The 14,691-nt window shown below is 34.8% G+C and overlaps 1 protein-coding gene and 1 long non-coding RNA gene across 39 annotated transcripts in view; one reads left to right on the forward strand and one right to left on the reverse strand.

Annotated features, from left to right (window-relative positions):
* Positions 1 to 14,691, reverse strand: part of ZBTB20 (zinc finger and BTB domain containing 20) — an 830,436-nt gene that overhangs the window by 774,426 nt on the left and 41,319 nt on the right. For 10 of the 38 annotated variants that reach the window (XM_063806120.1, XM_054682146.2, XM_054682159.2 and 7 more), the window contains exon 1: positions 8,767 to 9,078. The exons of 20 other annotated variants lie outside the window; for them this stretch is intronic. The gene's annotated coding sequence lies outside the window, so the exon portion shown is untranslated. Of the gene's footprint in view, positions 1 to 8,766; positions 9,271 to 14,691 lie in introns of those variants that run through there. 8 more of the 38 variants (XM_054682138.2, XM_063806112.1, XM_054682142.2 and 5 more) reach the window with 2 other exon arrangements.
* LOC134809467 (uncharacterized) lies at positions 9,086 to 14,383 on the forward strand. The gene is made up of 2 exons (XR_010155292.1): positions 9,086 to 9,181; positions 11,147 to 14,383. It is a non-coding gene; the product is annotated as an uncharacterized LOC134809467 (long non-coding RNA).

The raw sequence follows: 14,691 nt of genomic DNA on the forward strand, positions 1-14,691 counted from the left end.
TACCCCAAATAATAGCAAATTTGTTGTAAAGCTAGAATTAAAAATTATCTTTACATCAAAGTCAATTACAATACACACTTGTGAATAGGCAATGCCTTGTTTTCATAATCAAAAAGAGAAAATGGTCATTTTAAGATAAAAGGAAGAAGGTAATTTATAAAGGGATGTTTAGGCAGGAAGTGGTATCAGAAGCTGTTTTTCCAAAGTAAAAAGGCTCCAAACTTATTTACAACAAAGAAATGTGTATTTTATATATATATATATAACACACACATATATATAATACATACATATATATATTTATATATATTTACGAGAATGTTATAAACCAGCTAGACATAATCATTTGTTTAGACCTCAAATATTTGCATAGCTCTGTGCTGAATGCCAATAGAAGGTTCTGGAGGATGAATAAGACACAGACACTATCCTCAAGAAGCTCAAGGTTTAGTTGGAAGATGTGCTTACAAACAATGGCAATACAATGTGAGAGGTGATATTGCCAAGTTATGCATATAAAAGTTGCTGTGGGAATGTGAAAGAAGGAGCACCTCAATGCCTGAAATGACCGAGCTTAAGTGAGTATCTCTGACAATCCCTGTCTTCTCCATTTCCAATTCTAAATTAAATACTTCCCTGTTTATGCCTAGAATTGTTAAAGAATTTTTTATATACCCTGATAGGAGAAAAGTAGTAAAGTGCACACATCCTAACTTTTTCTTGGGTAATAAGAAATTTCAAAGACTAAAACATATTATAGAATTTTGGTACAGCTACTACGAAATCAGGGCCTGAAACAATTTGCCAATTTTTTGCAAATGTCCTGTTTTTTTGTTGTTGTTTGTTTTTTTCACTAACTCATGCATCAGTTACTTGCACAGCAGCAGGGACACAAGGTGGCACTGTGGTGCTGACATTCATTTCAGGGTCCTTTCTAAATGGACAAATTTGTAAGAGGCAGAATAGACCCTATTGTGACAACTAACACCACAGTTGTAATACTGGCCGACTGGGTCTACCAACATTAACACTGGCCTAAAGAGGAGTATTTTGCATTTCATGAATATTATATCATGCCTATATAGAAATAGGACATATTCTCTGATGACTTCCCCAAAATGTCATGTGTGTATTCATAGAAATGTCCAAAGGCATAGAGTGCAGCTTTGCCATTAGGAAGTCAGAAGTGAACTGCTTGCTATTGGCAAGGCAGTGGACACGGATCACCTCTCCATCTAGTGGCCAGTGGAGAGGAGTGGAGCCATAGTAACCATGTTGCACTTCATTCCATTAAAAACAGCCCTTTTACCAAATCACCCATAGGCAATTAAGTCAGTTTGTCTGACAAATGACTATTTTTGGTTTATGGCATTCGTTCAATCATTAAACAGACTCAATAATACATTATGATATGTAGTTAAGCTAAGAAAAATCATCACAAAATTAAAGTGCCTGTGCTCTCTCAAGCCACATAAATGTCCGTTATTCTTCCTTTACTACCCACCCTAACTTTTCTCCATTTATTTGTGACTTTTAGATAGAAAATGCAAGCAAGATTATCTACATATATAGCTACTTAAAATCACAGTCTTTAAGATGAAAAAATATTTTAAAAAGCTTTCCCCTCATTTTACAGGAAGGAAACTGAGGGACAGAGAGATCATGATGTACTCAAAGTCACAAAGTCAGAACAAAAAACCAGACCTCCAGATTTAACCACTTTAAATCCTCTTTGATATTGATTAATACCTCCTGATTCCCCAGGAAATGCTTTTTGTACCACACCATGAAGTTTCTTTCAACATACCAGAAAAATAATTTCTAAAAATGTTTTTTATTCATATATTTTCAGGCTAAGGTGATGTAAGTGAAACTACTGTGTATAGGCCCTACCACATCTTCATATCCATAGGTATATTTTGAATGTGTTATAAGAACACAATTATTTTTATATTAAGGAATTACATTCATTCAACATTTAGAAAGCGAAAAAGCAAGTGGGGTAGGGAATAGGTGGATGTGCTGGTCAAAATTACTATACAAAAAATGGTTTCAGAAAGCCATTATGTGAAACAACCTGAATTCATTCAGACTGCTAGAAAAGTTCTTTTTGTTTTGTTTCATATAAATTATTTGACTTTATTTTGTTTTTTAAAAGGAAACACACGCACACTTATCCAGCTAATCACTTCATCTATTTTAATTCAGCATGTGATGCTGTTTGGGGGCATGTTTTGGGAATGTGTTGTTGGTAAAGCTTCTTATCAAAACAAATGAAATCTGTCCACCAACTATAAAAATCTGCTCACAACTCCGAACCCAAGAATTAAAGGGCAAAAGGTATGAAGGAAACCTGGCAGTGGATGTTCTAGAAATGTGAGATGTTTTGACTTTTTCTTCTATGATCTTCTTTGGTGGTACCACTGGAATCTGTCTTGGAGTGCAGAGGGAATTTATATAGATCTGCTTTAGAGAGATGCAAAAACTAATGCTGTACAGATAAGTCAAATGCCTTTTAACGGGAGTTAGGGAAGAAGTCTTTTTATTTCATTATACTTCTAAGTTTAGAAGCTTCAAAAGCACCAACCCCTCAGCTACCCTCAGCTTTACCCCTGTACCCTCAGCTTTATCCCTTTACATTATCTCAACTTATCTCTACTTGTTTCTTAATCATCTCTAGTCGTCTCCCTTCTAGAAATGAGGTGAAGGGATAAAGATCACTGTTGATTTGGAGAACTAGAGAAAGTAAGGGCTAATATAAAAAGTAAGTTATTTTTGCCTTACCTAAAGCTAAGGTAATAGGTACAAGTAACCAAGAAGTGGAGAAATTAGTAAATATGGTCAGAACCAGAGTATATTTATTGGGCCAAGAAGAATTTTAATGTGTCCAGTATTTAAGAAGAAAAAAAAACAAAAAATTTATAAAGTCACCCTTACAAAGTATTTGCCTAGTCTATTTAAATAATAAAAGAGAGGAACATTTTCTCACTGTTTAAATGTCTTGGTGCCTAAATAAGATATTTTTGTTTATTTAAAATGAAGCCACATAGTTTTCACATACACATATATATCAACTAGAAAAATTACATAGCCTGGAACATTTCTAGTTTTCTGCTAGTAATAGCTTTTTTTTTTTTTTAACTAAGTTTTAAGTTGCTACCTGAACAAACTGACAACATTAATTTTCTCTCAATTACATTCCATTTACAGGAAAGAAGTTCATACCATAAAAGGAATTGCAACAACAAATCACAATTTAATTACAACAGTAATTCACAGAAAATTTTTGAAAAGGTAAAAATGGCAAATATCTAAGCTAATTCAGTAAAAAACAAAAATGTAAAGCCTTCTAAAAATTAGAGAAAATTAAAATTTAAATAATTTTAAATGTTTCATTTAAAATTAATTTAAAAAGTTTAAATTAAGAATTTTCCCAATAACAAAAATAGTACTACTATGTATAAGATTCGTAATTATTGCCATTTCTACATTTTTAGTTACAACCAATTGGGCATCTATCTTTTTGATATCCCATAACCCCAACCTCATACCATAATTTTATATTTGTTGAATGTAAATCCTTACATTAGTAATGTAATATAAAAACTTACAAATAGATTGACCTTTTAAATGCATAATATGAACATTAAATTCATCATATCTCAAGACACAGAAGTATTCAGTGACAAAATTACTTCCAATATCAAGAAGGTAAACATATTATGCTGTAATTACCACATTTTCTATCAGAGTTTCAAAGGTAAGACTGAATATTCAGAATTAATAAAAAATATGTTCTTCTTCCCTCTGGAAACTAGATGAATCAATGAACTCATAGTCCTTGTTCCTTGTCTCAGTATTCTCACTTGAAAGTCAGTAGCCAGCTTTCCCCAAGTTAAGACAATTACAAAGGTTGCATTGGTTAACTGAACTACAAAACACCAAGGCTAGAGTTTCAGCTGAGTGTCAAAAGATTCCAGAAAGGCAAGCTCCATGTCCTCAAGCTGATTACTTTCAAATGAACTATAGAATTACCAAAAGGCTTGATCCTGGAGTAAAAGAGAGGTTATGAAGCCAAAGTCAAGCATAATTCTTCCACAGTTTAGTACAGAAATAGCATGCCACTTATTCATTATTACAGTTGAACAGCTAGAGTGGCAAAAACAAAAAACAAAAAACAAAAAGCCCTTTTTCTTATAAGCCCTTGAATGCTGTTTCTAACACCGGCTGTAGTGGTTACTACATACATGATAGTAATCATAGATAGCATATTTCTTCCCATAGCCTCATCAGCTTGCCTATGCTGAATTAGAACTAGGGGAGCTCAAGGATATTTTGATATATTAAACATAATTGTCATCAACATTATTTGATGATTAATGTATAATATCTATGTAATAGGAAAACATGAATTCAGGTATTCTCTAGAATATCTAAGATATGTATATTGCCTTCAGGCTTTTGGTAAAGAATAAAATTGATCTTGCTAGTTTATTTGACATTGGCTATAGTTCCTGGAGATTATGCAAAATGCTAGAATTTATTTAAGCAATGGAAATGTATGAAATGGGTTTTTCAAGAAAATTACAAGTTTCAAGTTTTGTAAAATACCTACACACCTATACATGACTTGAAAGCTTGGTGTAAAGTATCAAATGTAAATGCTGACTGTATTAGCATTGTAAATAATCCATAGTAATTGTATAAAATAACAAAAATGTCTTACACAGTATGAAACAAATTATTTTAAAGATTTGGTTTCTAATTTAATGATAACTCTGGCAGGTACACACCTGTCTGATTGCTAGTGTTTATTGTCCTTGATGGAAGGTAAACTGTTTCTATGTAGGTAATACCTGATTTCTATAATGTCCCTGAAATAGTTACATAGCCATGCAAATGAAAATATTTAGAGGTTCTTTTCAGTGCTTTGTGACTTCTCATGGTAACTTAGATATTCACTGGTTAAGAAAGTGAGGGATAAGGATACTATTTTACTTATGTTTTACAGTAAAACATGTTTCCCACCAAAAATGTAGTTTGTTAAAATATATTTATAAAGTGACCTCCAAGATAAACCAGCTTTAATGTCCATTTTCAACATTTAGACTTCAGAGGCCACCCTTGAGGCTGAAGAACCCAGGAGCTAGCAGCATTCAAAGAATATCAACACCAGTCATTCTTTTGCCAGAAAAGATCACTAGTTAGCAATATTAGCCAGGTGCTGCTGCTTCAACATACCTTGCCAGATGTTGGGGTAACACGTTTGCTCAGGGCCTGAATTTGGCTTCCTATGTGGTGGCATGACCGGCCACTGCTGAGAGTTGGGCAAGTCCATGAACACATCCACTGATAATTTCTATATTTATAGAAAGCCAGAACATGTGTAGATAATCACACAATTAGATATTTATGTAGTGCCAGATTTTATGAATACGAGAATTTGTTAATTAGCACAAGGACTAATCATTAAAATTCAAAAATAGATAAATAAACAGGAATGCCATTTATTTGTTAACATTTCATGGGGAAAGTATGCAGCTGCTATCCTTTTGATGAATATAGGCTTCTGGAGATAAAAAATGTGCAGAATAAAAAGTATCTGCAATTTTTGAAACTCTAATGAGTAAAATCCAATAAATCACTATATAGTCTTTATATTAAAAATAATCACAGTGATTCTCCTCTTAAGTTAAAAAAGAAGAAAAAGTTTAAACTGGCATATGCTTAGCATTTGAATTATATGGTCTGGCATTTCATTTTATTTGATTTTATTTATTTATTTATTTTGAGACGTAGTCTCACTCTGTCACCAGGCTGCAGTGCAGTGGCACGATCTCGGCTCACTACAACCTCCACCTCCCGGGTTCAAGGGATTCTCCTGCCTCAGCCTCCCGAGTAGCTGGGACTACAGGCGTGCACCACCACGCCCAGGTAGTTTTTGTATTTTTTTTTTAGTAGAGATGGGGTTTCACCATGTTGGCCAGGATAGTCTCGATCTCCCGACCTCGTGATCTGCCCGCCTCGGCCTCCCAAAGTGCCCTATTTTTTTTTTTTTAAATCTACTGTTTGGTCCTTTTCAAAGAGCCAAAGCTGATTTTTATCAGCACACACACGTTAAAAAGCACACACACGTCACTCAGTACCAAATTGTTTTAGCTACAGGGCATGGCAAAGCATGAAGTAACTTCTTAGAGCACTTCCTCATGTGGGTGTGTTAGATAACTGTCTGCTCCAACATTAAAATGAAACACACTGTGACCTGACCAAGACTTTGGGGATCTAAACAGGCAGATATCATGTGCTGATAGGAAGAGCCCACTATAACCAATAAGGCTGATTAATGAATTTTTCTGGCATTCTATAGCGCTCCTGTAACGCAAGCCTTTCAGCTTTCCAAATCCCTATACAGCAGAGTACAGTGGTTTGAAGTTTATTTATGCACATTTTATAATGTCCTTCTGTATTTAGATTGTGACAGTCCCTCCCAGAAAAGGCCAAGATTATTTTTCATACTAAAAATATTTTAGATCTACTGAAGGTTAAGAATTATAATGCAAAAGAAAACATATACACATTCTAAAAATTAAACCAAACATAAAAATGGCTACATTATTACTTGCTTTTATTCTTGCTAAAAGGTTAAAGGAAATTTTCATTTTTCTCTTGAAACTCTCTCCATTTTTTGTTTGCTTGTGGTTAACATAAACATACATAAAGTGAAATTTTTAAAAATATTGTATCTGAAAAGAAGCTGTGATGTATTTATCCATACATGTATGACTTCGTGTCATACATGCACATGTATGCACAGATATCGCCACTGTATGTGTGTACAGAAAAAGAGAATGACTGATCAAGACATAGATGAAAGATTTCTATTGATAAAAACAGTAGAATTTTAGATGGTCCTCACAAGGCTAACACAGAAAATGACAGGTGCATGAGACATGCACACTTTTGACATACAGTATCAGTTTCGAAACAAATTTTTGGGTCACCGTCAGAAATGGCATAAAGTATATATAAAATTGTATTTGAAAAACAAAATTATTGTGTACCATATTAACATAAAATACTCTCCTAAAGTTCCCCTTAGACCTTACGGAAAAAAATCTCCGACGGGACCTGATTGAGCGTACTTAGTATTTGTACTACTCTTGGTCAAAGCCAGCCTATCCAGTTTAAAAAAACTGTTCAGGCAAGATAAGCAAATTGAAAGTCTCAGAATTAATTTTTTAAAAGAAGAGGTAAAAAAGTCTTTTAGCAGCAAAAGTTCATCACCTTCCTGAAATAATGGATTTTTAATAAACATTTTACTAGGTTTGAACCTTGAGAATGTGTTTGGGAATCTGCTCTAGTGTCCCAGGTGGGTTAAGAATATTGCTTTATGGACTTCTTTGTGTTGTCAGAGAAGCCTAATGGAATTAAGGGGGAAAAAAGTCTGCCACTTCTGTTAAATAAATAATTTATTACAAAAAGATGATTGTTATTATCAAAGATCTCTACAGATCAGCATCCATTTTCTAACATTGCTCTGTATATGCCGAAACATTTGTGTATCTATGTGACTTAAATTTTATCAAATGAGCAGTTTTACTTTGACAAATCTGAAATAAAATTCCATTAAGAAGCCCATTTCAAATGGCCCTTATTAAAATAATCCTTTCAATTTTGAAGAACACTATTCTGGGAAAACTCTTCAACAATGTCTGCTAGTTTGAAATGTAACTTTTCCCACTATAAAAAAGAAAAAAAGAAATAAAGGAAAAGAAAGCACCACAAAACTGAATTTGAAATAAAAAATATATTATTTATGCTCCCCAAAATGTTAAATGAATACTTACAGTTGTTGTGCAAGATGGCCTGACACACTTCATAGCTTCCACTTTGTAAAAAGATGGCCAGCCCCTCACTCCACCCTCCCCAAGCATAAATAAACAGTAACATACTAAAAGGAAACTGTCCTAGGATAAAAACTGCTTGTTAAGAAAGTTCGCATTCTTACTAACCAAAGTGATATTCCTATAAATGTAAAAGCCCATCTGCAAAATAAAAGTTAGAAAACAGAATACCTTATTTGTTTAAAAATACATCCCCCAGATGCAATGTTTCTATGTGTGTGATGACAAAAATAATTACTCCATTCTTACCCACCCTCAGCAACTACCCCTCACCTTATGTCCAATGGCATTAAATAAACATGCTGGCAAAAAGTATTCAACCTGCTTCAAGGATTTAAACTGTAAATATGGACTTTAAACTTCAACATAAAACAAAGAACAAGAGTCTCACTTTAGTAATACCCACACTGGCACTGCAGCTAAAACTCATTGGCAAATAACTAACAAAACCGAGTTAGCAATAAATAAGGACAACATGATATATAGACAGACAGATGGAATTGCATAAACAGACAAGAAAAGCAAAGAGACAAACATACGGAAGGGTCTGTTTTAAAAGAGTGAAAGATTCTGATTTATTTGGTACTTTAGTGAGAAAAATAGATTTGTTTGTAATTATTTTTAAAGTAACACAACTGAATCACAAGGGCACACCCCTAAGTAAGTAGGAAGAAAATTAGTAAAGGGTAGGCCTCCTACAGATGTTCTAAATTTTAAGCTAGCCCTAGCTCTGTCAAACTTAAATCTGGAAATTAAAATTCAAGCAGGAAAGAATAAAGGCATTGGGGGCTAAAGGAGATGACAGAGGGGGCATTGAGGAAGCAGGATTTTTTTTTTTTTTTAAGAAAGTTGTCTGCCCTACCTTCTTCCCCAGCGCTGAGTTTCTCTTCTTATAATCGGTGTCTCCCTGGAAGTACAGTGTGAGTGGTAATGACTGCCTGCCTCCCTAATGAGTCCATTTTCCTGCTCTTGATGTTGTGTATATACACACACTGCAACCTACCTTACAAACCACAGAGACGGGAAGAGAGAGAGAGAGCAAGAGAGAGGAGGGAGGGGGGAAGAGAGGGAGAGAGAGACAGAGACAGAGCAAGCGAGTAAGAGAGAGAGAAGAGGAGAGAGAGAGAGAGAAAGAAAAACAGAAAGAAACAGAGAGAAAGGCACAGACAAAGCCCTCCTACCAGACAGCAGACAGCTCTCCTTCCCCTATCCAGCAAAATGCAACTCGTCTAATGCAGCAACAGGTTCAGTATTGCCAGACTAACAGAGTGAAAAAGGTATATTCTCTATATCATTATTGCTTGCAAATAAACAGTTTAAGAGCAGCTGGCTCCACCTTCTTTATTTATGCTCCATTATGAGAAATGTATTGTTTCAGTTCTGGCAGTACATGTAATTATCATAAATACATTTTTTGCATATAAGCAGGAAATAGTGAAATGCATAGCTTATTTGTGCAATCTTTTAAATTTATTTTTTAATGTGAGAAGAATGTGAACAAATCAGCTCTGACAAAAGCCTAGTAATGATTTTAAAGTCAGAGCAGTCTTAAAGGAGGCTCTGTAAGAAACAGACTCCATACAATAGGAAAACTGATCTCAGACAAAACTGATAACTGCAAAGAAGAAATCATTGCTCAGTTAATAAATCGAGACCATATACAAAATTGCAGACTTACAAAATTACAGACCAAAACAGAATTAAGCTTAATTAAGTAACTAATAGGCTAGGAACCTAGAAGAAGGGAGATTGGCTTCTCATTTAAAGCATCTAGCTGTACAAACATCACAATGCAATGTACTCTGTGTGAACAGGTGCAATGCTTATAGTACATAGTGGTACAACGACAGAAATAAATCCCATAAGAAGCTACCATCACAATCAGGATGAGATTTCATAGAATATGGGACAGAAACTACAGCAGTTACCCTTAATCTTTTATTAGGAGGGAAAAATAAAAATAATCAATGCTTCTAAATAAACTTGCCTTAAAAGAAAAAAAACAGTTTTTCTTTGTCTGATACTTCTAACCAGATTTTTTCTATATTCTAGTTCCAAAATTATGATGTTATTATACTCCTCACCCCATCACATGCTTCCCACCCACTTTCCCCACTCCTAGGTGCCCTTTCTCCTGTAAGTGATATATTTGCAGCTACAGAATTACAAACATCAGAAAACAGAAATAGTTTTAAGCCACTCTCCTCATCCCCGAATTTTTAAAAACTAGACTCTGCTTGACGAGTCATATCTCCTTCTAGCACTATTATCTATCTAGACACCCACCTTCCTTAATATATTTCTATACAGTTTGGCTATGTGTCATTTAGATGGGACTTAAGAACATTATAATAGAGGTAAAATTTTCTAAAAAATATTTACACACAAATAAAAAATATAAGTGCATTTGACTTATTCAAACCCTGCGTTTGGGCAACAATAATCCTAAGTATATGAATTGTAAAAATCATCCTTTTTATGTGGTTTTGTGTATTAACATGCTTCAAAAATTAGAATATGTCCCTCTGCATAAACAAAACTACCTTGAAACAACAGCTTCAATTCTTTTGTTTAAAAAAAATCAGTTTTCAATTAAAAATTAAATAACTCTTTCAATATATAACTTACAGATCAACTGATTCTTCACCTTATTCACAAAAATCTTTAAGAATGTCAAATAAATTTTGGGTCATGTTTAGAATACAGATCAATATTGCTTTAGCTATTTTCAGGGTGGCTAACCTACAGCATAGACATTAGAATGTAATATCTACCTATACATTATACAAGCTATCCTGGGAAAATTTTTAGTAAGAAACCAAGAGTCCAGACCACTCTAGTCTCATTGTAATCCACCAATTCAACCTCTCTAGTGCTGCAGTAGTATATCACCCTCCCAAGGGTGGATGATTAAAAGGAGACAGACACACACTAAAAATGATTTAACAGTCTCCTACTTCAGGTCACTTGTCTGTAGAGAAACTTTTCCAAAATATATTTAGTGTGCCCAAGGTACCAGCATGTATCTCCTCCTCACTATTTGGCCTGGCAGCTCTGCTTTTCTACTATTGCCCTATTGTTTCTCCAAAGCTTTATTAAAATGTATTAAGAAAAATGTCAATTAAAAAAACACATAAACCTCAGAGTTTGACAGATGGATTTGAATTAGATATTTGTATTTTCTGAATTTTTAAAATAAGGTTCTAGGTATTTTATTTTGTTTCATTTTGTTTTTATTCAAGGAGAAGACGTATTTGGTTTCTACCAGCAGGAATCAAAAGGAATATAAAGGACCATGAAGGCTCTTTTCTAAAAAACAACCTGAGAGCTAAATTTAAAAGGAAAACAAATCTTTTGGCTTAAGTGAAAAATGAGACCGGGCACAGTGGCTCACACCGTAATCCCAGCACTTTGGGAGGCCAAGGCAGGCGGATCACAAGGTCAGGAGTTCGAGACCAGACTGGCCAACATGGGGAAACCCCCTCTACTAAAAATACAAAAATTAGCTGGGGGTGGTGGTGCATGCCTCTAGTCCCAGCTGCTCAGGAGGCTCAGGCAGGAGAATCGCTTGAACCCAGGAGGTGGAGGCTGCAGTGAGCCAAGATCACACCACTGCACTCTAGCCTCGGCAACAGAGCAAGACTCCATCTCAAATTAAAAAAAAAAAAAAGGTGAAGAAGAAGAAGAAGAATGTATAACATCTCAAAACTTTTCCCATATCTGTACATTTTACTAGATTCAAAGCACAATAAGTAGTACATTGTTAGTACTTACTGGAATTCAAGATATACTTTCCCTAGTTGGGACTGGAGACAATAAGGTCTGAAGAAATCATTGTAATTGACTACCATACTATGGAAGTTATAAAGTTATTTAATTAAATTGCTTCATGTGTTGATATGTCATGGGGCAATTTGGTTCTGTAGAAAGATCCTAAAGTGGAAGTTAAAAACTGGTTCTGTCCCAAATTGATCTATAGATTCAATTCAATCCCAATCAAAATCCCAGAAAGTTATTTTGTGGATATGAACTAAATGATTCTAAAATTTATATGGAGAGGCAAAAGACTCAAAATAACCAACATAATATTGAAAGAGAAGAACAAAGTTGGACAAATGAAACTACCAGACTTCAGGACTTACTATAAAGCTACAGTAATCAAGAATGCATGATGCTGGCAAAAGAATAGACACAGCAGATCAGTGCAACAAAATAGACAGCCCAGGAGAAGGCCCACATATGTATAGTCAACTGATCTTTGACTTAAAAGGAAAAGCAATACAATGGAGCAAAGACAGTATTTCCAACAAGTGGTGACGGAACGACTGGACGTCTACATGCAAAAAAATAAATCCAGACGCAGACTTTACACTCTTCACATAAATTAACTCAAAATGGATGGATCATAAACCTAAATGTAAAATGCAAAATTCTAAGACTCCTAAATAGGAAAAAATCTGGATAATTCTGGGTTTCACAATGACTATTTTAGATACAACACCAAAGACATAATCCATGAAAGAAATAATTGATAAGCTGGATTTAATTCAAATTAAAAAGTTCTACTCTGCAAAAGACACTGTAAAGGTAATGAAAAGACAAGCCACAGACTGGAAGAAAATATTTGCAAAAGATATATCTCATAAAGGACTGTTATCTAAAACATGCAAAGAATTCTTAAAACTCAACAGTAAGAAAATATTATAACCTGATTAAAAATGGGCAGAAGACTTTAACAGTCACCTCACCAAAGAAGATATACAGATGGCAAATAAGCGTATGAAAGGGGCTCCATATTATATGTCATTGGGGAAATGCACATTAAAAATAACAACGACATACCACTACACATGTAACAGAATGGCCCAAACTCACAGCACTGACAACACCAAATGATGATGAGGATGTGGAGCAACAGGAACTCTCATTCATTGTTGGTAGGAATGAAAAATCGTACAGCCACTTTGGAAGACAGTTTGGCAGTTTCTTACAAAACTAAACACATATACAATCCAGCAATTGCAGTGGTTGGTATTTATGCAAAGGAATTGAAAACTTATGCCCACACAAAAACCTACACACAGATGTTTACAGTAATTTTATTCATAATTGCCAATATTTGGAAGAAATTAATATGCCCATTAGTAGATGAATGGATAAATTATGGTACATCCAGGCAGTGAAATATTATTTAGTGCTAAAATGAAATGAGATATCAAGCCATGAAAAGACATGTAGGAAACTTAAATGCATATTACTAAGCAAAAGAAGCCAATCTGAAAAGATTGCCTTCTATCCACTGTACGTATCTATACACTGTATGATTCCAACTATATGACATTCTGAAAAGGCAAAACCATGGAGACAGCAAAAACTCATTGTTTGCAAGAGTTTAGGGTAGAGAGAGGGATGAACAGGAAGAACACAGGATTTTCAAGGCAGTGAAACTACTTTGTATAATACAATAGTGACAGATAGATGTCATACATTTGTTCAGACCCACAGAAGGCACAACACCAAGAGTGAACCTTAATGTAAACTATGGGCCTGGAGTAATAATAATATGTCAAAGTTGGCTTATCATATGTAACAAATATATGACTCTGGTGGGGGATATTGATGATGGGGAGGCTGTGCATGTGTGAAGGCAGGGGGTATATGAGAAATCTCTGTACCTCCCCATCAATTTTACTATGAAACTAAAATTACTCAAAAAAAAGTCTATTAAACAATAAATTAAAAGAAAATTGGTTCTGGTCCCAGCATTGCCACAAATAGCTTGCATACCCTCGTCAAGTCATGCAACCATCCTGAGTTTCAGTTTCTTCCTATGCTAAAAATAACAAATTTAAAAGGATGGAATTGAACAGCGTATCATAATAATAGTTATTATAGCCAATGCTTAAGTGCTTACTATGTGTCTGTTCTAAGTACTTTTTATTTCTTAACTCTTTAAAGCCTAACAATTACGCTATAATGTAGGAATTATTTTTAGTCTCATTTTCCAGATGAAGAAAAAGAGAGATTAAGTGACTTGCCTGAGATCACATAGCATAATAATGATAGGATTTGAACCCAGCCTGTCTAGCTTAGAGTTTATGTGTTTAATCCCTACACTATACTGTTTTACCCAATACCTAAAGATAGTTAAGGCCCCATCCAGCCATGACTCTGCGGTTGTGAGTCAAATCTAGTAAGTCCTGATGATTTCTTACCCTATCTTGCTTACTAACACAGAATAGTGAAAATTTGCTGTTCAATACCCATAGCTCTCAATACATTCAATTTAATGGTACCCAGCAACTCCATCTAAAGTACATACTCTATCATGCATTCTTAAAGGTTGCATAGTTCAAGATTCAAATATCTAATAGTAATGCAAATAATTGTTTAAAGAACTAAATAATAAACACAATAAAATATTTCCTATTTTCTATAGCCTGAGAAAGGAATTAAAAAAGCAAGAATTCAATTGTAAAGGATTTGTGTATTTTGGGGGGTTTGTTTGTTTGTTTGTTTTTTGAGACAGCTCCGTCGCCCAGGCTGGAGTGCAGTGGTGCAATCTCGGCTCACTGCAATCTTCGCCTCCCCAGTTCAAGCGATTCTCCTGCCTCAGCCTCCTGACTAGCTGGGATTACAGGCGCGTGCCACCATGCCTGTCTAATTTTTGTATTTTTAGTAGAGACAGGATTTCACCATGTTGGTCAGGCTGGTCTCAAATTCCCGACCTTGTGATCCGCCCACCTCAGCCTCCCAAAGTGCTGGGATTACAGGCGTGAGCCACAGT

Source organism: Pan troglodytes, chromosome 2 (genome assembly GCF_028858775.2).
Source record: "Pan troglodytes isolate AG18354 chromosome 2, NHGRI_mPanTro3-v2.0_pri, whole genome shotgun sequence".
In the NCBI taxonomy this organism is placed as follows: domain Eukaryota; kingdom Metazoa; phylum Chordata; class Mammalia; order Primates; family Hominidae; genus Pan; species Pan troglodytes.